We start from the raw sequence: 24,689 nt of genomic DNA, 5'->3' as shown, positions 1-24,689 counted from the left end.
TGCCTTCTATCTAACTTTTAAAGTAAAACAGGCCACAATTCATGCAAGGCAAATGCATGGATTACATACCTATGGACAAATTATCCATGTCTTTTCCAAAAAGGATCGTCCCAAGCTGATTTCATTTAGAATTGTCACGATGCAAAATGACAGAGAACTGCATGCTGCTGCCAAGTATGTGATGGGACTCGACTTCCTTGCTGTTCTATAGTGGTAGCCACCTGAAACTACATGCTGCATAGGATCTGTTCACACTTAATTTGCCATCTCTGTGACAAATAGCAAAACTTAGAACCACTCCTCAAAATCATCCTACATTTAAAAATTCTTCTCCTGGATCATCCTTGCCATCTTTCTGGTTTTCCACAGTTTTGCTCATGGGCGCTGTGGCTTAGTTGGTTAAAGCGCCTGTCTAGTAAACAGGAGATCCTGAGTTCAACTCTCAGCAGTGCCTTGTTCTCTTATTCTGCTCAATAATCAGCTTTTTTTTTTCCAAAAGGAAGATGTTCATTAGCCAATGACATTAAAGATGCTCGTCCCACATCCCTAGAATACTCCACCCGAGTGGCAAAGAGTCAGCTCTGGTTTAGTTTTAACAAGTAGATGGTTGCAACGTTTTGCAAAATGTAGGATGGCATAAGGCACGATAAACTAGAGGTGCCGATTCACTATTGCCTGACTGATACGCTACATAATGCCTGTAAATATGTTTAGAGACTTCAATAGCATCCTTCTTGAACGGTGATGGTAAATTTTCTTCCTCGGGGCATCGCTTGCGCTGAGCATAGAGAATTTTCCAAAAAGGAATCATACGACGAGGATGGGATTCGAACCCATGCGTGCAGAGCACAATGGATTAGCAGTCCATCGCCTTAACCACTCGGCCACCCCGTCAACAAAAGGACCTATACCGAACCCACATTTGGAAAACAGTCGTGATGATTCTTAGGCTTCATTTTCTTTCCACATGCAACAGCGCCGTACATCAGACATTGGCTCAGCAGGTCTGGTTTTACATCCAACGTGATGACCCATGCTAATGGCATACATACTAAACATTCAGTCCTCTCTGCTTCTCATTTATGTTGGCATTTCCCTAGAATTCCCTAAATCTGTCAATTCTGCCTTCTATCTAACTTTTAAAGTAAAACAGGCCACAATTCATGCAAGGCAAATGCATGGATTACATACCTATGGACAAGTTATCCATGTCTTTTCCAAAAAGGATCGTCCCAAGCCGATTTAATTTAGAATTGTCACGATGCAAAATGACAGAGAACTGCATGCTGCTGCCAAGTATGTGATGGGACTCGACTTCCTTGCTGTTCTATAGTGATAGCCACCTGAAACTACGTATCAGTCAGGCAATAGTGAATCGGCACCTCTAATTTATCGTGCCTTATGCCATCCTAGATTTTGCAAAACGTTGCAACCATCTACTTGTTAAAACTAAACCAGAGCTGACTCTTTGCCACTCGGGTGGAGTATTCTAGGGATGTGGGTAGCTATAGTGGTAGCCACCTGAAACTACATGCTGCATAGGATCTGTTCACACTTAATTTGCCATCTCTGTGACAAATAGCAAAACTTAGAACCACTCCTCAAAATCATCCTACATTTAAAAATTCTTCTCCTGGATCATCCTTGCCATCTTTCTGGTTTTCCACAGTTTTGCTCATGGGCGCTGTGGCTTAGTTGGTTAAAGCGCCTGTCTAGTAAACAGGAGATCCTGAGTTCAACTCTCAGCAGTGCCTTGTTCTCTTATTCTGCTCAATAATCAGCTTTTTTTTCCAAAAGGGAGATGTTCACTAGCCAATGACATTAAAGATGCTCGTCCCACATCCCTAGAATACTCCACCCGAGTGGCAAAGAGTCAGCTCTGGTTTAGTTTTAACAAGTAGATGGTTGCAACGTTTTGCAAAATGTAGGATGGCATAAGGCACGATAAATTAGAGGTGCCGATTCACTATTGCCTGACTGATACGCTACATAATGCCTGTAAATATGTTTAGAGACTTCAATAGCATCCTTCTTGAACGGTGATGGTAAATTTTCTTCCTCGGGGATCGCTTGCGCTGAGCATAGAGAATTTTCCAAAAAGGAATCATACGACGAGGATGGGATTCGAACCCATGCGTGCAGAGCACAATGGATTAGCAGTCCATCGCCTTAACCACTCGGCCACCCCGTCAACAAAAGTACCTTTACCGAACCCACATTTGGAAAACAGTCGTGATGATTTTTAGGCTTCATTTTCTTTCCACATGCAACAGCGCCGTACATCAGACATTGGCTCAGCAGGTCTTGTTTTATATCCAACGTGATGACCCATGCTAATGGCATACATACTAAACATTCAGTCCTCTCTGCTTCTCATTTATGTTGGCATTTCCCTAGCATTCCCTAAATCTGTCAATTCTGCCTTCTATCTAACTTTTAAAGTAAAACAGGCCACAATTCATGCAAGGCAAATGCATGGATTACATACCTATGGACAAATTATCCATGTCTTTTCCAAAAAGGATCGTCCCAAGCTGATTTCATTTAGAATTGTCACGATGCAAAATGACAGAGAACTGCATGCTGCTGCCAAGTATGTGATGGGACTCGACTTCCTTGCTGTTCTATAGTGGTAGCCACCTGAAACTACATGCTGCATAGGATCTGTTCACACTTAATTTGCCATCTCTGTGACAAATAGCAAAACTTAGAACCACTCCTCAAAATCATCCTACATTTAAAAATTCTTCTCCTGGATCATCCTTGCCATCTTTCTGGTTTTCCACAGTTTTGCTCATGGGCGCTGTGGCTTAGTTGGTTAAAGCGCCTGTCTAGTAAACAGGAGATCCTGAGTTCAACTCTCAGCAGTGCCTTGTTCTCTTATTCTGCTCAATAATCAGCTTTTTTTCCAAAAGGGAGATGTTCACTAGCCAATGACATTAAAGATGCTCGTCCCACATCCCTAGAATACTCCACCCGAGTGGCAAAGAGTCAGCTCTGGTTTAGTTTTAACAAGTAGATGGTTGCAACGTTTTGCAAAATGTAGGATGGCATAAGGCACGATAAATTAGAGGTGCCGATTCACTATTGCCTGACTGATACGCTACATAATGCCTGTAAATATGTTTAGAGACTTCAATAGCATCCTTCTTGAACGGTGATGGTAAATTTTCTTCCTCGGGGCATCGCTTGCGCTGAGCATAGAGAATTTTCCAAAAAGGAATCATACGACGAGGATGGGATTCGAACCCATGCGTGCAGAGCACAATGGATTAGCAGTCCATCGCCTTAACCACTCGGCCACCCCGTCAACAAAAGGACCTATACCGAACCCACATTTGGAAAACAGTCGTGATGATTCTTAGGCTTCATTTTCTTTCCACATGCAACAGCGCCGTACATCAGACATTGGCTCAGCAGGTCTGGTTTTACATCCAACGTGATGACCCATGCTAATGGCATACATACTAAACATTCAGTCCTCTCTGCTTCTCATTTATGTTGGCATTTCCCTAGAATTCCCTAAATCTGTCAATTCTGCCTTCTATCTAACTTTTAAAGTAAAACAGGCCACAATTCATGCAAGGCAAATGCATGGATTACATACCTATGGACAAGTTATCCATGTCTTTTCCAAAAAGGATCGTCCCAAGCCGATTTCATTTAGAATTGTCACGATGCAAAATGACAGAGAACTGCATGCTGCTGCCAAGTATGTGATGGGACTCGACTTCCTTGCTGTTCTATAGTGGTAGCCACCTGAAACTACATGCTGCATAGGATCTGTTCACACTTAATTTGCCATCTCTGTGACAAATAGCAAAACTTAGAACCACTCCTCAAAATCATCCTACATTTAAAAATTCTTCTCCTGGATCATCCTTGCCATCTTTCTGGTTTTCCACAGTTTTGCTCATGGGCGCTGTGGCTTAGTTGGTTAAAGCGCCTGTCTAGTAAACAGGAGATCCTGAGTTCAACTCTCAGCAGTGCCTTGTTCTCTTATTCTGCTCAATAATCAGCTTTTTTTCCAAAAGGGAGATGTTCACTAGCCAATGACATTAAAGATGCTCGTCCCACATCCCTAGAATACTCCACCCGAGTGGCAAAGAGTCAGCTCTGGTTTAGTTTTAACAAGTAGATGGTTGCAACGTTTTGCAAAATGTAGGATGGCATAAGGCACGATAAATTAGAGGTGCCGATTCACTATTGCCTGACTGATACGCTACATAATGCCTGTAAATATGTTTAGAGACTTCAATAGCATCCTTCTTGAACGGTGATGGTAAATTTTCTTCCTCGGGGCATCGCTTGCGCTGAGCATAGAGAATTTTCCAAAAAGGAATCATACGACGAGGATGGGATTCGAACCCATGCGTGCAGAGCACAATGGATTAGCAGTCCATCGCCTTAACCACTCAGCCACCCCGTCAACAAAAGTACCTATACCGAACCCACATTTGGAAAACAGTCGTGATGATTCTTAGGCTTCATTTTCTTTCCACATGCAACAGCGCCGTACATCAGACATTGGCTCAGCAGGTCTGGTTTTACATCCAACGTGATGACCCATGCTAATGGCATACATACTAAACATTCAGTCCTCTCTGCTTCTCATTTATGTTGGCATTTCCCTAGAATTCCCTAAATCTGTCAATTCTGCCTTCTATCTAACTTTTAAAGTAAAACAGGCCACAATTCATGCAAGGCAAATGCATGGATTACATACCTATGGACAAGTTATCCATGTCTTTTCCAAAAAGGATCGTCCCAAGCCGATTTCATTTAGAATTGTCACGATGCAAAATGACAGAGAACTGCATGCTGCTGCCAAGTATGTGATGGGACTCGACTTCCTTGCTGTTCTATAGTGGTAGCCACCTGAAACTACATGCTGCATAGGATCTGTTCACACTTAATTTGCCATCTCTGTGACAAATAGCAAAACTTAGAACCACTCCTCAAAATCATCCTACATTTAAAAATTCTTCTCCTGGATCATCCTTGCCATCTTTCTGGTTTTCCACAGTTTTGCTCATGGGCGCTGTGGCTTAGTTGGTTAAAGCGCCTGTCTAGTAAACAGGAGATCCTGAGTTCAACTCTCAGCAGTGCCTTGTTCTCTTATTCTGCTCAATAATCAGCTTTTTTTTCCAAAAGGGAGATGTTCACTAGTCAATGACATTAAAGATGCTCGTCCCACATCCCTAGAATACTCCACCCGAGTGGCAAAGAGTCAGCTCTGGTTTAGTTTTAACAAGTAGATGGTTGCAACGTTTTGCAAAATGTAGGATGGCATAAGGCACGATAAATTAGAGGTGCCGATTCACTATTGCCTGACTGATACGCTACATAATGCCTGTAAATATGTTTAGAGACTTCAATAGCATGCTTCTTGAACGGTGATGGTAAATTTTCTTCCTCGGGGCATTGCTTGCGCTGAGCATAGAGAATTTTCCAAAAAGGAATCATACGACGAGGATGGGATTCGAACCCATGCGTGCAGAGCACAATGGATTAGCAGTCCATCGCCTTAACCACTCGGCCACCCCGTCAACAAAAGGACCTATACCGAACCCACATTTGGAAAACAGTCGTGATGATTCTTAGGCTTCATTTTCTTTCCACATGCAACAGCGCCGTACATCAGACATTGGCTCAACAGGTCTGGTTTTACATCCAACGTGATGACCCATGCTAATGGCATACATACTAAACATTCAGTCCTCTCTGCTTCTCATTTATGTTGGCATTTCCCTAGAATTCCCTAAATCTGTCAATTCTGCCTTTTATCTAACTTTTAAAGTAAAACAGGCCACAATTCATGCAAGGCAAATGCATGGATTACATACCTATGGACAAGTTATCCATGTCTTTTCCAAAAAGGATCGTCCCAAGCCGATTTCATTTAGAATTGTCACGATGCAAAATGACAGAGAACTGCATGCTGCTGCCAAGTATGTGATGGGACTCGACTTCCTTGCTGTTCTATAGTGGTAGCCACCTGAAACTACATGCTGCATAGGATCTGTTCACACTTAATTTGCCATCTCTGTGACAAATAGCAAAACTTAGAACCACTCCTCAAAATCATCCTACATTTAAAAATTCTTCTCCTGGATCATCCTTGCCATCTTTCTGGTTTTCCACAGTTTTGCTCATGGGCGCTGTGGCTTAGTTGGTTAAAGCGCCTGTCTAGTAAACAGGAGATCCTGAGTTCAACTCTCAGCAGTGCCTTGTTCTCTTATTCTGCTCAATAATCAGCTTTTTTTCCAAAAGGGAGATGTTCACTAGCCAATGACATTAAAGATGCTCGTCCCACATCCCTAGAATACTCCACCCGAGTGGCAAAGAGTCAGCTCTGGTTTAGTTTTAACAAGTGGATGGTTGCAACGTTTTGCAAAATGTAGGATGGCATAAGGCACGATAAATTAGAGGTGCCGATTCACTATTGCCTGACTGATACGCTACATAATGCCTGTAAATATGTTTAGAGACTTCAATAGCATGCTTCTTGAACGGTGATGGTAAATTTTCTTCCTCGGGGCATTGCTTGCGCTGAGCATAGAGAATTTTCCAAAAAGGAATCATACGACGAGGATGGGATTCGAACCCATGCGTGCAGAGCACAATGGATTAGCAGTCCATCGCCTTAACCACTCGGCCACCCCGTCAACAAAAGGACCTATACCGAACCCACATTTGGAAAACAGTCGTGATGATTCTTAGGCTTCATTTTCTTTCCACATGCAACAGCGCTGTACATCAGACATTGGCTCAACAGGTCTGGTTTTACATCCAACGTGATGACCCATGCTAATGGCATACATACTAAACATTCAGTCCTCTCTGCTTCTCATTTATGTTGGCATTTCCCTAGAATTCCCTAAATCTGTCAATTCTGCCTTTTATCTAACTTTTAAAGTAAAACAGGCCACAATTCATGCAAGGCAAATGCATGGATTACATACCTATGGACAAGTTATCCATGTCTTTTCCAAAAAGGATCGTCCCAAGCCGATTTCATTTAGAATTGTCACGATGCAAAATGACAGAGAACTGCATGCTGCTGCCAAGTATGTGATGGGACTCGACTTCCTTGCTGTTCTATAGTGGTAGCCACCTGAAACTACATGCTGCATAGGATCTGTTCACACTTAATTTGCCATCTCTGTGACAAATAGCAAAACTTAGAACCACTCCTCAAAATCATCCTACATTTAAAAATTCTTCTCCTGGATCATCCTTGCCATCTTTCTGGTTTTCCACAGTTTTGCTCATGGGCGCTGTGGCTTAGTTGGTTAAAGCGCCTGTCTAGTAAACAGGAGATCCTGAGTTCAACTCTCAGCAGTGCCTTGTTCTCTTATTCTGCTCAATAATCAGCTTTTTTTTCCAAAAGGGAGATGTTCACTAGCCAATGACATTAAAGATGCTCGTCCCACATCCCTAGAATACTCCACCCGAGTGGCAAAGAGTCAGCTCTGGTTTAGTTTTAACAAGTAGATGGTTGCAACGTTTTGCAAAATGTAGGATGGCATAAGGCACGATAAATTAGAGGTGCCGATTCACTATTGCCTGACTGATACGCTACATAATGCCTGTAAATATGTTTAGAGACTTCAATAGCATCCTTCTTGAACGGTGATGGTAAATTTTCTTCCTCGGGGCATTGCTTGCGCTGAGCATAGAGAATTTTCCAAAAAGGAATCATACGACGAGGATGGGATTCGAACCCATGCGTGCAGAGCACAATGGATTAGCAGTCCATCGCCTTAACCACTCGGCCACCCCGTCAACAAAAGTACCTTTACCGAACCCACATTTGGAAAACAGTCGTGATGATTCTTAGGCTTCATTTTCTTTCCACATGCAACAGCGCCGTACATCAGACATTGGCTCAACAGGTCTGGTTTTACATCCAACGTGATGACCCATGCTAATGGCATACATACTAAACATTCAGTCCTCTCTGCTTCTCATTTATGTTGGCATTTCCCTAGAATTCCCTAAATCTGTCAATTCTGCCTTCTATCTAACTTTTAAAGTAAAACAGGCCACAATTCATGCAAGGCAAATGCATGGATTACATACCTATGGACAAATTATCCATGTCTTTTCCAAAAAGGATCGTCCCAAGCTGATTTCATTTAGAATTGTCACGATGCAAAATGACAGAGAACTGCATGCTGCTGCCAAGTATGTGATGGGACTCGACTTCCTTGCTGTTCTATAGTGGTAGCCACCTGAAACTACATGCTGCATAGGATCTGTTCACACTTAATTTGCCATCTCTGTGACAAATAGCGAAACTTAGAACCACTCCTCAAAATCATCCTACATTTAAAAATTCTTCTCCTGGATCATCCTTGCCATCTTTCTGGTTTTCCACAGTTTTGCTCATGGGCGCTGTGGCTTAGTTGGTTAAAGCGCCTGTCTAGTAAACAGGAGATCCTGAGTTCAACTCTCAGCAGTGCCTTGTTCTCTTATTCTGCTCAATAATCAGCTTTTTTTCCAAAAGGGAGATGTTCACTAGCCAATGACATTAAAGATGCTCGTCCCACATCCCTAGAATACTCCACCCGAGTGGCAAAGAGTCAGCTCTGGTTTAGTTTTAACAAGTAGATGGTTGCAACGTTTTGCAAAATGTAGGATGGCATAAGGCACGATAAATTAGAGGTGCCGATTCACTATTGCCTGACTGATACGCTACATAATGCCTGTAAATATGTTTAGAGACTTCAATAGCATCCTTCTTGAACGGTGATGGTAAATTTTCTTCCTCGGGGCATTGCTTGCGCTGAGCATAGAGAATTTTCCAAAAAGGAATCATACGACGAGGATGGGATTCGAACCCATGCGTGCAGAGCACAATGGATTAGCAGTCCATCGCCTTAACCACTCGGCCACCCCGTCAACAAAAGTACCTTTACCGAACCCACATTTGGAAAACAGTCGTGATGATTCTTAGGCTTCATTTTCTTTCCACATGCAACAGCGCCGTACATCAGACATTGGCTCAACAGGTCTGGTTTTACATCCAACGTGATGACCCATGCTAATGGCATACATACTAAACATTCAGTCCTCTCTGCTTCTCATTTATGTTGGCATTTCCCTAGAATTCCCTAAATCTGTCAATTCTGCCTTCTATCTAACTTTTAAAGTAAAACAGGCCACAATTCATGCAAGGCAAATGCATGGATTACATACCTATGGACAAATTATCCATGTCTTTTCCAAAAAGGATCGTCCCAAGCTGATTTCATTTAGAATTGTCACGATGCAAAATGACAGAGAACTGCATGCTGCTGCCAAGTATGTGATGGGACTCGACTTCCTTGCTGTTCTATAGTGGTAGCCACCTGAAACTACATGCTGCATAGGATCTGTTCACACTTAATTTGCCATCTCTGTGACAAATAGCAAAACTTAGAACCACTCCTCAAAATCATCCTACATTTAAAAATTCTTCTCCTGGATCATCCTTGCCATCTTTCTGGTTTTCCACAGTTTTGCTCATGGGCGCTGTGGCTTAGTTGGTTAAAGCGCCTGTCTAGTAAACAGGAGATCCTGAGTTCAACTCTCAGCAGTGCCTTGTTCTCTTATTCTGCTCAATAATCAGCTTTTTTTCCAAAAGGGAGATGTTCACTAGCCAATGACATTAAAGATGCTCGTCCCACATCCCTAGAATACTCCACCCGAGTGGCAAAGAGTCAGCTCTGGTTTAGTTTTAACAAGTAGATGGTTGCAACGTTTTGCAAAATGTAGGATGGCATAAGGCACGATAAATTAGAGGTGCCGATTCACTATTGCCTGACTGATACGCTACATAATGCCTGTAAATATGTTTAGAGACTTCAATAGCATCCTTCTTGAACGGTGATGGTAAATTTTCTTCCTCGGGGCATCGCTTGCGCTGAGCATAGAGAATTTTCCAAAAAGGAATCATACGACGAGGATGGGATTCGAACCCATGCGTGCAGAGCACAATGGATTAGCAGTCCATCGCCTTAACCACTCGGCCACCCCGTCAACAAAAGTACCTATACCGAACCCACATTTGGAAAACAGTCGTGATGATTCTTAGGCTTCATTTTCTTTCCACATGCAACAGCGCCGTACATCAGACATTGGCTCAGCAGGTCTGGTTTTACATCCAACGTGATGACCCATGCTAATGGCATACATACTAAACATTCAGTCCTCTCTGCTTCTCATTTATGTTGGCATTTCCCTAGAATTCCCTAAATCTGTCAATTCTGCCTTCTATCTAACTTTTAAAGTAAAACAGGCCACAATTCATGCAAGGCAAATGCATGGATTACATACCTATGGACAAGTTATCCATGTCTTTTCCAAAAAGGATCGTCCCAAGCCGATTTCATTTAGAATTGTCACGATGCAAAATGACAGAGAACTGCATGCTGCTGCCAAGTATGTGATGGGACTCGACTTCCTTGCTGTTCTATAGTGGTAGCCACCTGAAACTACATGCTGCATAGGATCTGTTCACACTTAATTTGCCATCTCTGTGACAAATAGCAAAACTTAGAACCACTCCTCAAAATCATCCTACATTTAAAAATTCTTCTCCTGGATCATCCTTGCCATCTTTCTGGTTTTCCACAGTTTTGCTCATGGGCGCTGTGGCTTAGTTGGTTAAAGCGCCTGTCTAGTAAACAGGAGATCCTGAGTTCAACTCTCAGCAGTGCCTTGTTCTCTTATTCTGCTCAATAATCAGCTTTTTTTCCAAAAGGGAGATGTTCACTAGCCAATGACATTAAAGATGCTCGTCCCACATCCCTAGAATACTCCACCCGAGTGGCAAAGAGTCAGCTCTGGTTTAGTTTTAACAAGTAGATGGTTGCAACGTTTTGCAAAATGTAGGATGGCATAAGGCACGATAAATTAGAGGTGCCGATTCACTATTGCCTGACTGATACGCTACATAATGCCTGTAAATATGTTTAGAGACTTCAATAGCATCCTTCTTGAACGGTGATGGTAAATTTTCTTCCTCGGGGCATCGCTTGCGCTGAGCATAGAGAATTTTCCAAAAAGGAATCATACGACGAGGATGGGATTCGAACCCATGCGTGCAGAGCACAATGGATTAGCAGTCCATCGCCTTAACCACTCGGCCACCCCGTCAACAAAAGTACCTATACCGAACCCACATTTGGAAAACAGTCGTGATGATTCTTAGGCTTCATTTTCTTTCCACATGCAACAGCGCCGTACATCAGACATTGGCTCAGCAGGTCTGGTTTTACATCCAACGTGATGACCCATGCTAATGGCATACATACTAAACATTCAGTCCTCTCTGCTTCTCATTTATGTTGGCATTTCCCTAGAATTCCCTAAATCTGTCAATTCTGCCTTCTATCTAACTTTTAAAGTAAAACAGGCCACAATTCATGCAAGGCAAATGCATGGATTACATACCTATGGACAAGTTATCCATGTCTTTTCCAAAAAGGATCGTCCCAAGCCGATTTCATTTAGAATTGTCACGATGCAAAATGACAGAGAACTGCATGCTGCTGCCAAGTATGTGATGGGACTCGACTTCCTTGCTGTTCTATAGTGGTAGCCACCTGAAACTACATGCTGCATAGGATCTGTTCACACTTAATTTGCCATCTCTGTGACAAATAGCAAAACTTAGAACCACTCCTCAAAATCATCCTACATTTAAAAATTCTTCTCCTGGATCATCCTTGCCATCTTTCTGGTTTTCCACAGTTTTGCTCATGGGCGCTGTGGCTTAGTTGGTTAAAGCGCCTGTCTAGTAAACAGGAGATCCTGAGTTCAACTCTCAGCAGTGCCTTGTTCTCTTATTCTGCTCAATAATCAGCTTTTTTTCCAAAAGGGAGATGTTCACTAGCCAATGACATTAAAGATGCTCGTCCCACATCCCTAGAATACTCCACCCGAGTGGCAAAGAGTCAGCTCTGGTTTAGTTTTAACAAGTAGATGGTTGCAACGTTTTGCAAAATGTAGGATGGCATAAGGCACGATAAATTAGAGGTGCCGATTCACTATTGCCTGACTGATACGCTACATAATGCCTGTAAATATGTTTAGAGACTTCAATAGCATCCTTCTTGAACGGTGATGGTAAATTTTCTTCCTCGGGGCATCGCTTGCGCTGAGCATAGAGAATTTTCCAAAAAGGAATCATACGACGAGGATGGGATTCGAACCCATGCGTGCAGAGCACAATGGATTAGCAGTCCATCGCCTTAACCACTCGGCCACCCCGTCAACAAAAGTGCCTATACCGAACCCACATTTGGAAAACAGTCGTGATGATTCTTAGGCTTTATTTTCTTTCCACATGCAACAGCGCCGTACATCAGACATTGGCTCAGCAGGTCTGGTTTTACATCCAACGTGATGACCCATGCTAATGGCATACATACTAAACATTCAGTCCTCTCTGCTTCTCATTTATGTTGGCATTTCCCTAGAATTCCCTAAATCTGTCAATTCTGCCTTCTATCTAACTTTTAAAGTAAAACAGGCCACAATTCATGCAAGGCAAATGCATGGATTACATACCTATGGACAAGTTATCCATGTCTTTTCCAAAAAGGATCGTCCCAAGCCGATTTCATTTAGAATTGTCACGATGCAAAATGACAGAGAACTGCATGCTGCTGCCAAGTATGTGATGGGACTCGACTTCCTTGCTGTTCTATAGTGGTAGCCACCTGAAACTACATGCTGCATAGGATCTGTTCACACTTAATTTGCCATCTCTGTGACAAATAGCAAAACTTAGAACCACTCCTCAAAATCATCCTACATTTAAAAATTCTTCTCCTGGATCATCCTTGCCATCTTTCTGGTTTTCCACAGTTTTGCTCATGGGCGCTGTGGCTTAGTTGGTTAAAGCGCCTGTCTAGTAAACAGGAGATCCTGAGTTCAACTCTCAGCAGTGCCTTGTTCTCTTATTCTGCTCAATAATCAGCTTTTTTTTCCAAAAGGGAGATGTTCACTAGCCAATGACATTAAAGATGCTCGTCCCACATCCCTAGAATACTCCACCCGAGTGGCAAAGAGTCAGCTCTGGTTTAGTTTTAACAAGTAGATGGTTGCAACGTTTTGCAAAATGTAGGATGGCATAAGGCACGATAAATTAGAGGTGCCGATTCACTATTGCCTGACTGATACGCTACATAATGCCTGTAAATATGTTTAGAGACTTCAATAGCATCCTTCTTGAACGGTGATGGTAAATTTTCTTCCTCGGGGCATCGCTTGCGCTGAGCATAGAGAATTTTCCAAAAAGGAATCATACGACGAGGATGGGATTCGAACCCATGCGTGCAGAGCACAATGGATTAGCAGTCCATCGCCTTAACCACTCGGCCACCCCGTCAACAAAAGTACCTATACCGAACCCACATTTGGAAAACAGTCGTGATGATTCTTAGGCTTCATTTTCTTTCCACATGCAACAGCGCCGTACATCAGACATTGGCTCAGCAGGTCTGGTTTTACATCCAACGTGATGACCCATGCTAATGGCATACATACTAAACATTCAGTCCTCTCTGCTTCTCATTTATGTTGGCATTTCCCTAGAATTCCCTAAATCTGTCAATTCTGCCTTCTATCTAACTTTTAAAGTAAAACAGGCCACAATTCATGCAAGGCAAATGCATGGATTACATACCTATGGACAAGTTATCCATGTCTTTTCCAAAAAGGATCGTCCCAAGCCGATTTCATTTAGAATTGTCACGATGCAAAATGACAGAGAACTGCATGCTGCTGCCAAGTATGTGATGGGACTCGACTTCCTTGCTGTTCTATAGTGGTAGCCACCTGAAACTACATGCTGCATAGGATCTGTTCACACTTAATTTGCCATCTCTGTGACAAATAGCAAAACTTAGAACCACTCCTCAAAATCATCCTACATTTAAAAATTCTTCTCCTGGATCATCCTTGCCATCTTTCTGGTTTTCCACAGTTTTGCTCATGGGCGCTGTGGCTTAGTTGGTTAAAGCGCCTGTCTAGTAAACAGGAGATCCTGAGTTCAACTCTCAGCAGTGCCTTGTTCTCTTATTCTGCTCAATAATCAGCTTTTTTTTCCAAAAGGGAGATGTTCACTAGTCAATGACATTAAAGATGCTCGTCCCACATCCCTAGAATACTCCACCCGAGTGGCAAAGAGTCAGCTCTGGTTTAGTTTTAACAAGTAGATGGTTGCAACGTTTTGCAAAATGTAGGATGGCATAAGGCACGATAAATTAGAGGTGCCGATTCACTATTGCCTGACTGATACGCTACATAATGCCTGTAAATATGTTTAGAGACTTCAATAGCATCCTTCTTGAACGGTGATGGTAAATTTTCTTCCTCGGGGCATTGCTTGCGCTGAGCATAGAGAATTTTCCAAAAAGGAATCATACGACGAGGATGGGATTCAAACCCATGCGTGCAGAGCACAATGGATTAGCAGTCCATCGCCTTAACCACTCGGCCACCCCGTCAACAAAAGTACCTATACCGAACCCACATTTGGAAAACAGTCGTGATGATTCTTAGGCTTCATTTTCTTTCCACATGCAACAGCGCCGTACATCAGACATTGGCTCAGCAGGTCTGGTTTTACATCCAACGTGATGACCCATGCTAATGGCATACATACTAAACATTCAGTCCTCTCTGCTTCTCATTTATGTTGGCATTTCCCTAGAATTCCCTAAATCTGTCAATTCTGCCTTCTATCTAACTTTTAAAGTAAAACAGGCCACAATTCATGCAAGGCAAATGCATGGATTACATACCTATGGACAAGTTATCCATGTCTTTTCCAAAAAGGATCGTCCCAAGCCGATTTCATTTAGAATTGTCACGATGCAAAATGACAGAGAACTGCATGCTGCTGCCAAGTATGTGATGGGACTCGACTTCCTTGCTGTTCTATAGTGGTAGCCACCTGAAACTACATGCTGCATAGGATCTGTTCACACTTAATTTGCCATCTCTGTGACAAATAGCAAAACTTAGAACCACTCCTCAAAATCATCCTACATTTAAAAATTCTTCTCCTGGATCATCCTTGCCATCTTTCTGGTTTTCCACAGATTTGCTCATGGGCGCTGTGGCTTAGTTGGTTAAAGCGCCTGTCTAGTAAACAGGAGATCCTGAGTTCAACTCTCAGCAGTGCCTTGTTCTCTTATTCTGCTCAATAATCAGCTTTTTTTTTCCAAAAGGGAGATGTTCATTAGCCAATGACATTAAAGATGCTCGTCCCACATCCCTAGAATACTCCACCCGAGTGGCAAAGAGTCAGCTCTGGTTTATTTTTAACAAGTAGATGGTTGCAACGTTTTGCATAATGTAGGATGGCATAAGGCACGATAAATTAGAGGTGCCGATTCACTATTGCTTGACTGATACGCTACATAATGCCTGTAAATATGTTTAGAGACTTCAATAGCATCCTTCTTGAACGGTGATGGTAAATTTTCTTCCTCGGGGCATTGCTTGCGCTGAGCATAGAGAATTTTCCAAAAAGGAATCGTACAACGAGGATGGGATTCAAACCCATGCGTGCAGAGCACAATGGATTAGCAGTCCATCGCCTTAACCACTCGGCCACCCCGTCAACAAAAGTACCTTTACCGAACCCACATTTGGAAAACAGTCGTGATGATTTTTAGGCTTCATTTTCTTTCCACATGCAACAGCGCCGTACATCAGACATTGGCTCAGCAGGTCTTGTTTTACATCCAACGTGATGACCCATGCTAATGGCATAAATACTAAACATTCAGTCCTCTCTGCTTCTCATTTATGTTGGCATTTCCCTAGCATTCCCTAAATCTGTCAATTCTGCCTTCTATCTAACTTTTAAAGTAAAACAGGCCACAATTCATGCAAGGCAAATGCATGGATTACATACCTATGGACAAATTATCCATGTCTTTTCCAAAAAGGATCGTCCCAAGCCGATTTCATTTAGAATTGTCACGATGCAAAATGACAGAGAACTGCATGCTGCTGCCAAGTATGTGATGGGACTCGACTTCCTTGCTGTTCTATAGTGGTAGCCACCTGAAACTACATGCTGCATAGGATCTGTTCACACTTAATTTGCCATCTCTGTGACAAATAGCAAAACTTAGAACCACTCCTCAAAATCATCCTACATTTAAAAATTCTTCTCCTGGATCATCCTTGCCATCTTTCTGGTTTTCCACAGTTTTGCTCATGGGCGCTGTGGCTTAGTTGGTTAAAGCGCCTGTCTAGTAAACAGGAGATCCTGAGTTCAACTCTCAGCAGTGCCTTGTTCTCTTATTCTGCTCAATAATCAGCTTTTTTTTTCCAAAAGGGAGATGTTCATTAGCCAATGACATTAAAGATGCTCGTCCCACATCCCTAGAATACTCCACCCGAGTGGCAAAGAGTCAGCTCTGGTTTAGTTTTAACAAGTAGATGGTTGCAACGTTTTGCAAAATGTAGGATGACATAAGGCACGATAAATTAGAGGTGCCGATTCACTATTGCCTGACTGATACGCTACATAATGCCTGTAAATATGTTTAGAGACTTCAATAGCATCCTTCTTGAACGGTGATGGTAAATTTTCTTCCTCGGGGCATTGCTTGCGCTGAGCATAGAGAATTTTCCAAAAAGGAATCATACGACGAGGATGGGATTCGAACCCATGCGTGCAGAGCACAATGGATTAGCAGTCCATCGCCTTAACCACTCGGCCACCCCGTCAACAAAAGTACCTTTACCGAACCCACATTTGGAAAACAGTCGTGATGATTCTTAGGCTTCATTTTCTTTCCACATGCAACAGCGCCGTACATCAGACATTGGCTCAGCAGGTCTTGTTTTACATCCAACGTGATGACCCATGCTAATGGCATAAATACTAAACATTCAGTCCTCTCTGCTTCTCATTTATGTTGGCATTTCCCTAGCATTCCCTAAATCTGTCAATTCTGCCTTCTATCTAACTTTTAAAGTAAAACAGGCCACAATTCATGCAAGGCAAATGCATGGATTACATACCTATGGACAAATTATCCATGTCTTTTCCAAAAAGGATCGTCCCAAGCCGATTTCATTTAGAATTGTCACGATGCAAAATGACAGAGAACTGCATGCTGCTGCCAAGTATGTGATGGGACTCGACTTCCTTGCTGTTCTATAGTGGTAGCCACCTGAAACTACATGCTGCATAGGATCTGTTCACACTTAATTTGCCATCTCTGTGACAAATAGCAAAACTTAGAACCACTCCTCAAAATCATCCTACATTTAAAAATTCTTCTCCTGGATCATCCTTGCCATCTTTCTGGTTTTCCACAGTTTTGCTCATGGGCGCTGTGGCTTAGTTGGTTAAAGCGCCTGTCTAGTAAACAGGAGATCCTGAGTTCAACTCTCAGCAGTGCCTTGTTCTCTTATTCTGCTCAATAATCAGCTTTTTTTCCAAAAGGGAGATGTTCACTAGCCAATGACATTAAAGATGCTCGTCCCACATCCCTAGAATACTCCACCCGAGTGGCAAAGAGTCAGCTCTGGTTTAGTTTTAACAAGTGGATGGTTGCAACGTTTTGCAAAATGTAGGATGGCATAAGGCACGATAAATTAGAGGTGCCGATTCACTATTGCCTGACTGATACGCTACATAATGCCTGTAAATATGTTTAGAGACTTCAATAGCATCCTTCTTGAACGGTGATGGTAAATTTTCTTCCTCGGGGCATTGCTTGCGCTGAGCATAGAGAATTTTCCAAAAAGGAATCATACGACGAGGATGGGATTCGAACCCATGCGTGCAGAGCACAATGGATTAGCAGTCCATCGCCTTAACCACTCGGCCACCCCGTCAACAAAAGTACCTATACCGAACCCACATTTGGAAAACAGTCGTGATGATTCTTAGGCTTCATTTTCTTTCCACATGCAACAGCGCCGTACATCAGACATTGGCTCAACAGGTCTGGTTTTACATCCAACGTGATGACCCATGCTAATGGCATACGTACTAAACATTCAGTCCTCTCTGCTTCTCATTTATGTTGGCATTTCCCTAGAATTCCCTAAATCTGTCAATTCTGCCTTTTATCTAACTTTTAAAGTAAAACAGGCCACAATTCATGCAAGGCAAATGCATGGATTACATACCTATGGGCAAGTTATCCATGTCTTTTCCAAAAAGGATCGTCCCAAGCCGATTTCATTTAGAATTGTCACGATGCAAAATGACAGAGAACTGCATGCTGCTGCCAAGTATGTGATGGGACTCGACTTCCTTGCTGTTCTATAGTGGTAGCCACCTGAAACTACATGCTGCATAGGATCTGTTCACACTTAATTTGCCATCTCTGTGACAAATAGCAAAACTTAGAACCACTCCTCAAAATCATCCTACATTTAAAAATTCTTCTCCTGGATCATCCTTGCCATCTTTCTGGTTTTCCACAGTTTTGCTCATGGGTGCTGTGGCTTAGTTGGTTAAAGCGCCTGTCTAGTAAACAGGAGATCCTGAGTTCAACTCTCAGCAGTGCCTTGGTCTCTTATTCTGCTCAATAATCAGCTTTTTTTTCCAAAAGGGAGATGTTCACTAGCCAATGACATTAAAGATGCTCGTCCCACATCCCTAGAATACTCCACCCGAGTGGCAAAGAGTCAGCTCTGGTTTAGTTTTAACAAGTAGATGGTTGCAACGTTTTGCAAAATGTAGGATGGCATAAGGCACGATAAATTAGAGGTGCCGATTCACTATTGCCTGACTGATACGCTACATAATGCCTGTAAATATGTTTAGAGACTTCAATAGCATCCTTCTTGAACGGCGATGGTAAATTTTCTTCCTCGGGGCATTGCTTGCGCTGAGCATAGAGAATTTTCCAAAAAGGAATCATACGACGAGGATGGGATTCGAACCCATGCGTGCAGAGCACAATGGATTAGCAGTCCATCGCCTTAACCACTCGGCCACCCCGTCAACAAAAGTACCTTTACCGAACCCACATTTGGAAAACAGTCGTGATGATTCTTAGGCTTCATTTTCTTTCCACATGCAACAGCGCCGTACATCAGACATTGGCTCAGCAGGTCTTGTTTTACATCCAACGTGATGACCCATGCTAATGGCATAAATACTAAACATTCAGTCCTCTCTGCTTCTCATTTATGTTGGCATTTCCCTAGCATTCCCTAAATCTGTCAATTCTGCCTTCTATCTAACTTTTAAAGTAAAACAGGCCACAATTCATGCAAGGCAAATGCATGGATTACATACCTATGGACAAATTATCCATGTCTTTTCCAAAAAGGATCGTCCCAAGCCGATTTCATTTAGAATTGTCACGATGCAAAATGACAGAGAACTGCATGCTGCTGCCAAGTATGTGATGGGACTCGACTTCCTTGCTGTTCTATAGTGGTAGCCACCTGAAACTACATGCTGCATAGGATCTGCTCACACTTAATTTGCCATCTCTGTGACAAATAGCAAAACTTAGAACCACTCCTCAAAATCATCCTACATTTAAAAATTCTTCTCCTGGATCATCCTTGCCATCTTTCTGGTTTTCCACAGATTTGCTCATGGGCGCTGTGGCTTAGTTGGTTAAAGCGCCTGTCTAGTAAACAGGAGATCCTGAGTTCAACTCTCAGCAGTGCCTTGTTCTCTTATTCTGCTCAATAATCAGCTTTTTTTTTCCAAAAGGGAGATGTTCATTAGCCAATGACATTAAAGATGCTCGTCCCACATCCCTAGAATACTCCACCCGAGTGGCAAAGAGTCAGCTCTGGTTTATTTTTAACAAGTAGATGGTTGCAACGTTTTGCATAATGTAGGATGGCATAAGGCACGATAAATTAGAGGTGCCGATTCACTATTGCCTGACTGATACGCTACATAATGCCTGTAAATATGTTTAGAGACTTCAATAGCATCCTTCTTGAACGGTGATGGTAAATTTTCTTCCTCGGGGCATTGCTTGCGCTGAGCATAGAGAATTTTCCAAAAAGGAATCATACGACGAGGATGGGATTCGAACCCATGCGTGCAGAGCACAATGGATTAGCAGTCCATCGCCTTAACCACTCGGCCACCCCGTCAACAAAAGTACCTTTACCGAACCCACATTTGGAAAACAGTCGTGATGATTCTTAGGCTTCATTTTCTTTCCACATGCAACAGCGCCGTACATCAGACATTGGCTCAGCAGGTCTTGTTTTACATCCAACGTGATGACCCATGCTAATGGCATAAATACTAAACATTCAGTCCTCTCTGCTTCTCATTTATGTTGGCATTTCCCTAGCATTCCCTAAATCTGTCAATTCTGCCTTCTATCTAACTTTTAAAGTAAAACAGGCCACAATTCATGCAAGGCAAATGCATGGATTACATACCTATGGACAAATTATCCATGTCTTTTCCAAAAAGGATCGTCCCAAGCCGATTTCATTTAGAATTGTCACGATGCAAAATGACAGAGAACTGCATGCTGCTGCCAAGTATGTGATGGGACTCGACTTCCTTGCTGTTCTATAGTGGTAGCCACCTGAAACTACATGCTGCATAGGATCTGTTCACACTTAATTTGCCATCTCTGTGACAAATAGCAAAACTTAGAACCACTCCTCAAAATCATCCTACATTTAAAAATTCTTCTCCTGGATCATCCTTGCCATCTTTCTGGTTTTCCACAGTTTTGCTCATGGGCGCTGTGGCTTAGTTGGTTAAAGCGCCTGTCTAGTAAACAGGAGATCCTGAGTTCAACTCTCAGCAGTGCCTTGGTCTCTTATTCTGCTCAATAATCAGCTTTTTTTTTCCAAAAGGGAGATGTTCATTAGCCAATGACATTAAAGATGCTCGTCCCACATCCCTAGAATACTCCACCCGAGTGGCAAAGAGTCAGCTCTGGTTTAGTTTTAACAAGTAGATGGTTGCAACGTTTTGCAAAATGTAGGATGGCATAAGGCACGATAAATTAGAGGTGCCGATTCACTATTGCCTGACTGATACGCTACATAATGCCTGTAAATATGTTTAGAGACTTCAATAGCATCCTTCTTGAACGGTGATGGTAAATTTTCTTCCTCGGGGCATTGCTTGCGCTGAGCATAGAGAATTTTCCAAAAAGGAATCGTACAACGAGGATGGGATTCAAACCCATGCGTGCAGAGCACAATGGATTAGCAGTCCATCGCCTTAACCACTCGGCCACCCCGTCACCACAAGTGCCTTTACCGAACCCACATTTGGAAAACAGTCGTGATGATTCTTAGGCTTCATTTTCTTTCCACATGCAACAGCGCCGTACATCAGACATTGGCTCAGCAGGTCTTGTTTTACATCCAACGTGATGACCCATGCTAATGGCATAAATACTAAACATTCAGTCCTCTCTGCTTCTCATTTATGTTGGCATTTCCCTAGCATTCCCTAAATCTGTCAATTCTGCCTTCTATCTAACTTTTAAAGTAAAACAGGCCACAATTCATGCAAGGCAAATGCATGGATTACATACCTATGGACAAATTATCCATGTCTTTTCCAAAAAGGATCGTCCCAAGCCGATTTCATTTAGAATTGTCACGATGCAAAATGACAGAGAACTGCATGCTGCTGCCAAGTATGTGATGGGACTCGACTTCCTTGCTGTTCTATAGTGGTAGCCACCTGAAACTACATGCTGCATAGGATCTGTTCACACTTAATTTGCCATCTCTGTGACAAATAGCAAAACTTAGAACCACTCCTCAAAATCATCCTACATTTAAAAATTCTTCTCCTGGATCATCCTTGCCATCTTTCTGGTTTTCCACAGTTTTGCTCATGGGCGCTGTGGCTTAGTTGGTTAAAGCGCCTGTCTAGTAAACAGGAGATCCTGAGTTCAACTCTCAGCAGTGCCTTGTTCTCTTATTCTGCTCAATAATCAGCTTTTTTTTTCCAAAAGGGAGATGTTCATTAGCCAATGACATTAAAGATGCTCGTCCCACATCCCTAGAATACTCCACCCGAGTGGCAAAGAGTCAGCTCTGGTTTAGTTTTAACAAGTAGATGGTTGCAACGTTTTGCAAAATGTAGGATGGCATAAGGCACGATAAATTAGAGGTGCCGATTCACTATTGCCTGACTGATACGCTACATAATGCCTGTAAATATGTTTAGAGACTTCAATAGCATCCTTCTTGAACGGTGATGGTAAATTTTCTTCCTCGGGGCATTGCTTGCGCTGAGCATAGAGAATTTTCCAAAAAGGAATCGTACAACGAGGATGGGATTCAAACCCATGCGTGCAGAGCACAATGGATTAGCAGTCCATCGCCTTAACCACTCGGCCACCCCGTCAACAAAAGTACCTTTACCGAACCCACATTTGGAAAACAGTCGTGATGATTCTTAGGCTTCATTTTCTTTCCACATGCAACAGCGCCGTACATCAGACATTGGCTCAGCAGGTCTTGTTTTACATCCAACGTGATGACCCATGCTAATGGCATAAATACTAAACATTCAGTCCTCTCTGCTTCTCATTTATGTTGGCATTTCCCTAGCATTCCCTAAATCTGTCAATTCTGCCTTCTATCTAACTTTTAAAGTAAAACAGGCCACAATTCATGCAAGGCAAATGCATGGATTACATACCTATGGACAAATTATCCATGTCTTTTCCAAAAAGGATCGTCCCAAGCCGATTTCATTTAGAATTGTCACGATGCAAAATGACAGAGAACTGCATGCTGCTGCCAAGTATGTGATGGGACTCGACTTCCTTGCTGTTCTATAGTGGTAGCCACCTGAAACTACATGCTGCATAGGATCTGTTCACACTTAATTTGCCATCTCTGTGACAAATAGCAAAACTTAGAACCACTCCTCAAAATCATCCTACATTTAAAAATTCTTCTCCTGGATCATCCTTGCCATCTTTCTGGTTTTCCACAGTTTTGCTCATGGGCGCTGTGGCTTAGTTGGTTAAAGCGCCTGTCTAGTAAACAGGAGATCCTGAGTTCAACTCTCAGCAGTGCCTTGTTCTCTTATTCTGCTCAATAATCAGCTTTTTTTTTCCAAAAGGGAGATGTTCATTAGCCAATGACATTAAAGATGCTCGTCCCACATCCCTAGAATACTCCACCCGAGTGGCAAAGAGTCAGCTCTGGTTTAGTTTTAACAAGTAGATGGTTGCAACGTTTTGCAAAATGTAGGATGGCATAAGGCACGATAAATTAGAGGTGCCGATTCACTATTGCCTGACTGATACGCTACATAATGCCTGTAAATATGTTTAGAGACTTCAATAGCATCCTTCTTGAACGGTGATGGTAAATTTTCTTCCTCGGGGCATTGCTTGCGCTGAGCATAGAGAATTTTCCAAAAAGGAATCGTACAACGAGGATGGGATTCAAACCCATGCGTGCAGAGCACAATGGATTAGCAGTCCATCGCCTTAACCACTCGGCCACCCCGTCAACAAAAGTACCTTTACCGAACCCACATTTGGAAAACAGTCGTGATGATTCTTAGGCTTCATTTTCTTTCCACATGCAACAGCGCCGTACATCAGACATTGGCTCAGCAGGTCTTGTTTTACATCCAACGTGATGACCCATGCTAATGGCATAAATACTAAACATTCAGTCCTCTCTGCTTCTCATTTATGTTGGCATTTCCCTAGCATTCCCTAAATCTGTCAATTCTGCCTTCTATCTAACTTTTAAAGTAAAACAGGCCACAATTCATGCAAGGCAAATGCATGGATTACATACCTATGGACAAATTATCCATGTCTTTTCCAAAAAGGATCGTCCCAAGCCGATTTCATTTAGAATTGTCACGATGCAAAATGACAGAGAACTGCATGCTGCTGCCAAGTATGTGATGGGACTCGACTTCCTTGCTGTTCTATAGTGGTAGCCACCTGAAACTACATGCTGCATAGGATCTGTTCACACTTAATTTGCCATCTCTGTGACAAATAGCAAAACTTAGAACCACTCCTCAAAATCATCCTACATTTAAAAATTCTTCTCCTGGATCATCCTTGCCATCTTTCTGGTTTTCCACAGTTTTGCTCATGGGCGCTGTGGCTTAGTTGGTTAAAGCGCCTGTCTAGTAAACAGGAGATCCTGAGTTCAACTCTCAGCAGTGCCTTGTTCTCTTATTCTGCTCAATAATCAGCTTTTTTTTCCAAAAGGGAGATGTTCACTAGCCAATGACATTAAAGATGCTCGTCCCACATCCCTAGAATACTCCACCCGAGTGGCAAAGAGTCAGCTCTGGTTTAGTTTTAACAAGTAGATGGTTGCAACGTTTTGCAAAATGTATGATGGCATAAGGCACGATAAATTAGAGGTGCCGATTCACTATTGCCTGACTGATACGCTACATAATGCCTGTAAATATGTTTAGAGACTTCAATAGCATCCTTCTTGAACGGCGATGGTAAATTTTCTTCCTCGGGGCATTGCTTGCGCTGAGCAAAGAGAATTTTCCAAAAAGGAATCATACGACGAGGATGGGATTCGAACCCATGCGTGCAGAGCACAATGGATTAGCAGTCCATCGCCTTAACCACTCGGCCACCCCGTCAACAAAAGTACCTTTACCGAACCCACATTTGGAAAACAGTCGTGATGATTCTTAGGCTTCATTTTCTTTCCACATGCAACAGCGCCGTACATCAGACATT

The 24,689-nt window shown here is 42.6% G+C and overlaps 37 non-coding genes across 37 annotated transcripts; 21 read left to right on the top strand and 16 right to left on the bottom strand.

Moving 5' to 3' along the window:
- The first annotated feature begins 380 nt into the window (after positions 1-380).
- On the top strand, positions 381-454 carry TRNAT-AGU (transfer RNA threonine (anticodon AGU)). The gene has a single exon. It is a non-coding gene; the product is annotated as a tRNA-Thr (tRNA).
- A 358-nt stretch (positions 455-812) lies between these two features.
- On the bottom strand, positions 813-894 carry TRNAS-GCU (transfer RNA serine (anticodon GCU)). Its single transcript has one exon. It is a non-coding gene; the product is annotated as a tRNA-Ser (tRNA).
- Positions 895-1,680: 786 nt separating this feature from the next.
- Positions 1,681-1,754, top strand: TRNAT-AGU (transfer RNA threonine (anticodon AGU)). Its single transcript has one exon. It is a non-coding gene; the product is annotated as a tRNA-Thr (tRNA).
- Positions 1,755-2,109: 355 nt separating this feature from the next.
- Positions 2,110-2,191, bottom strand: TRNAS-GCU (transfer RNA serine (anticodon GCU)). Its single transcript has one exon. It is a non-coding gene; the product is annotated as a tRNA-Ser (tRNA).
- Positions 2,192-2,799: 608 nt separating this feature from the next.
- TRNAT-AGU (transfer RNA threonine (anticodon AGU)) lies at positions 2,800-2,873 on the top strand. Its single transcript has one exon. It is a non-coding gene; the product is annotated as a tRNA-Thr (tRNA).
- Positions 2,874-3,228: 355 nt separating this feature from the next.
- Positions 3,229-3,310, bottom strand: TRNAS-GCU (transfer RNA serine (anticodon GCU)). The gene has a single exon. It is a non-coding gene; the product is annotated as a tRNA-Ser (tRNA).
- A 608-nt stretch (positions 3,311-3,918) lies between these two features.
- Positions 3,919-3,992, top strand: TRNAT-AGU (transfer RNA threonine (anticodon AGU)). The gene has a single exon. It is a non-coding gene; the product is annotated as a tRNA-Thr (tRNA).
- A 1,045-nt stretch (positions 3,993-5,037) lies between these two features.
- Positions 5,038-5,111, top strand: TRNAT-AGU (transfer RNA threonine (anticodon AGU)). The gene has a single exon. It is a non-coding gene; the product is annotated as a tRNA-Thr (tRNA).
- Positions 5,112-5,467: 356 nt separating this feature from the next.
- TRNAS-GCU (transfer RNA serine (anticodon GCU)) lies at positions 5,468-5,549 on the bottom strand. Its single transcript has one exon. It is a non-coding gene; the product is annotated as a tRNA-Ser (tRNA).
- A 608-nt stretch (positions 5,550-6,157) lies between these two features.
- Positions 6,158-6,231, top strand: TRNAT-AGU (transfer RNA threonine (anticodon AGU)). The gene has a single exon. It is a non-coding gene; the product is annotated as a tRNA-Thr (tRNA).
- A 355-nt stretch (positions 6,232-6,586) lies between these two features.
- TRNAS-GCU (transfer RNA serine (anticodon GCU)) lies at positions 6,587-6,668 on the bottom strand. Its single transcript has one exon. It is a non-coding gene; the product is annotated as a tRNA-Ser (tRNA).
- A 608-nt stretch (positions 6,669-7,276) lies between these two features.
- Positions 7,277-7,350, top strand: TRNAT-AGU (transfer RNA threonine (anticodon AGU)). The gene has a single exon. It is a non-coding gene; the product is annotated as a tRNA-Thr (tRNA).
- A 356-nt stretch (positions 7,351-7,706) lies between these two features.
- Positions 7,707-7,788, bottom strand: TRNAS-GCU (transfer RNA serine (anticodon GCU)). The gene has a single exon. It is a non-coding gene; the product is annotated as a tRNA-Ser (tRNA).
- A 608-nt stretch (positions 7,789-8,396) lies between these two features.
- Positions 8,397-8,470, top strand: TRNAT-AGU (transfer RNA threonine (anticodon AGU)). Its single transcript has one exon. It is a non-coding gene; the product is annotated as a tRNA-Thr (tRNA).
- Positions 8,471-8,825: 355 nt separating this feature from the next.
- Positions 8,826-8,907, bottom strand: TRNAS-GCU (transfer RNA serine (anticodon GCU)). The gene has a single exon. It is a non-coding gene; the product is annotated as a tRNA-Ser (tRNA).
- A 608-nt stretch (positions 8,908-9,515) lies between these two features.
- TRNAT-AGU (transfer RNA threonine (anticodon AGU)) lies at positions 9,516-9,589 on the top strand. The gene has a single exon. It is a non-coding gene; the product is annotated as a tRNA-Thr (tRNA).
- A 355-nt stretch (positions 9,590-9,944) lies between these two features.
- Positions 9,945-10,026, bottom strand: TRNAS-GCU (transfer RNA serine (anticodon GCU)). The gene has a single exon. It is a non-coding gene; the product is annotated as a tRNA-Ser (tRNA).
- Positions 10,027-10,634: 608 nt separating this feature from the next.
- Positions 10,635-10,708, top strand: TRNAT-AGU (transfer RNA threonine (anticodon AGU)). Its single transcript has one exon. It is a non-coding gene; the product is annotated as a tRNA-Thr (tRNA).
- Positions 10,709-11,063: 355 nt separating this feature from the next.
- TRNAS-GCU (transfer RNA serine (anticodon GCU)) lies at positions 11,064-11,145 on the bottom strand. Its single transcript has one exon. It is a non-coding gene; the product is annotated as a tRNA-Ser (tRNA).
- A 608-nt stretch (positions 11,146-11,753) lies between these two features.
- Positions 11,754-11,827, top strand: TRNAT-AGU (transfer RNA threonine (anticodon AGU)). Its single transcript has one exon. It is a non-coding gene; the product is annotated as a tRNA-Thr (tRNA).
- A 355-nt stretch (positions 11,828-12,182) lies between these two features.
- On the bottom strand, positions 12,183-12,264 carry TRNAS-GCU (transfer RNA serine (anticodon GCU)). The gene has a single exon. It is a non-coding gene; the product is annotated as a tRNA-Ser (tRNA).
- Positions 12,265-12,872: 608 nt separating this feature from the next.
- On the top strand, positions 12,873-12,946 carry TRNAT-AGU (transfer RNA threonine (anticodon AGU)). The gene has a single exon. It is a non-coding gene; the product is annotated as a tRNA-Thr (tRNA).
- Positions 12,947-13,302: 356 nt separating this feature from the next.
- On the bottom strand, positions 13,303-13,384 carry TRNAS-GCU (transfer RNA serine (anticodon GCU)). The gene has a single exon. It is a non-coding gene; the product is annotated as a tRNA-Ser (tRNA).
- A 608-nt stretch (positions 13,385-13,992) lies between these two features.
- On the top strand, positions 13,993-14,066 carry TRNAT-AGU (transfer RNA threonine (anticodon AGU)). The gene has a single exon. It is a non-coding gene; the product is annotated as a tRNA-Thr (tRNA).
- Positions 14,067-15,112: 1,046 nt separating this feature from the next.
- Positions 15,113-15,186, top strand: TRNAT-AGU (transfer RNA threonine (anticodon AGU)). The gene has a single exon. It is a non-coding gene; the product is annotated as a tRNA-Thr (tRNA).
- Positions 15,187-16,233: 1,047 nt separating this feature from the next.
- Positions 16,234-16,307, top strand: TRNAT-AGU (transfer RNA threonine (anticodon AGU)). Its single transcript has one exon. It is a non-coding gene; the product is annotated as a tRNA-Thr (tRNA).
- A 357-nt stretch (positions 16,308-16,664) lies between these two features.
- TRNAS-GCU (transfer RNA serine (anticodon GCU)) lies at positions 16,665-16,746 on the bottom strand. Its single transcript has one exon. It is a non-coding gene; the product is annotated as a tRNA-Ser (tRNA).
- A 608-nt stretch (positions 16,747-17,354) lies between these two features.
- On the top strand, positions 17,355-17,428 carry TRNAT-AGU (transfer RNA threonine (anticodon AGU)). Its single transcript has one exon. It is a non-coding gene; the product is annotated as a tRNA-Thr (tRNA).
- Positions 17,429-17,783: 355 nt separating this feature from the next.
- TRNAS-GCU (transfer RNA serine (anticodon GCU)) lies at positions 17,784-17,865 on the bottom strand. The gene has a single exon. It is a non-coding gene; the product is annotated as a tRNA-Ser (tRNA).
- A 1,038-nt stretch (positions 17,866-18,903) lies between these two features.
- On the bottom strand, positions 18,904-18,985 carry TRNAS-GCU (transfer RNA serine (anticodon GCU)). The gene has a single exon. It is a non-coding gene; the product is annotated as a tRNA-Ser (tRNA).
- Positions 18,986-19,593: 608 nt separating this feature from the next.
- On the top strand, positions 19,594-19,667 carry TRNAT-AGU (transfer RNA threonine (anticodon AGU)). Its single transcript has one exon. It is a non-coding gene; the product is annotated as a tRNA-Thr (tRNA).
- Positions 19,668-20,024: 357 nt separating this feature from the next.
- Positions 20,025-20,106, bottom strand: TRNAS-GCU (transfer RNA serine (anticodon GCU)). Its single transcript has one exon. It is a non-coding gene; the product is annotated as a tRNA-Ser (tRNA).
- Positions 20,107-20,714: 608 nt separating this feature from the next.
- On the top strand, positions 20,715-20,788 carry TRNAT-AGU (transfer RNA threonine (anticodon AGU)). Its single transcript has one exon. It is a non-coding gene; the product is annotated as a tRNA-Thr (tRNA).
- A 1,047-nt stretch (positions 20,789-21,835) lies between these two features.
- On the top strand, positions 21,836-21,909 carry TRNAT-AGU (transfer RNA threonine (anticodon AGU)). Its single transcript has one exon. It is a non-coding gene; the product is annotated as a tRNA-Thr (tRNA).
- A 1,047-nt stretch (positions 21,910-22,956) lies between these two features.
- TRNAT-AGU (transfer RNA threonine (anticodon AGU)) lies at positions 22,957-23,030 on the top strand. Its single transcript has one exon. It is a non-coding gene; the product is annotated as a tRNA-Thr (tRNA).
- A 1,047-nt stretch (positions 23,031-24,077) lies between these two features.
- TRNAT-AGU (transfer RNA threonine (anticodon AGU)) lies at positions 24,078-24,151 on the top strand. The gene has a single exon. It is a non-coding gene; the product is annotated as a tRNA-Thr (tRNA).
- A 356-nt stretch (positions 24,152-24,507) lies between these two features.
- TRNAS-GCU (transfer RNA serine (anticodon GCU)) lies at positions 24,508-24,589 on the bottom strand. Its single transcript has one exon. It is a non-coding gene; the product is annotated as a tRNA-Ser (tRNA).
- Positions 24,590-24,689: the final 100 nt, after the last annotated feature.

This window comes from Eleutherodactylus coqui, chromosome 11 (genome assembly GCF_035609145.1).
Source record: "Eleutherodactylus coqui strain aEleCoq1 chromosome 11, aEleCoq1.hap1, whole genome shotgun sequence".
Lineage (NCBI taxonomy): Eukaryota > Metazoa > Chordata > Amphibia > Anura > Eleutherodactylidae > Eleutherodactylus > Eleutherodactylus coqui.
The sequence above is the reverse complement of the archived record's forward strand: the minus strand, read 5'-3'. Positions and strand labels throughout refer to the sequence as shown.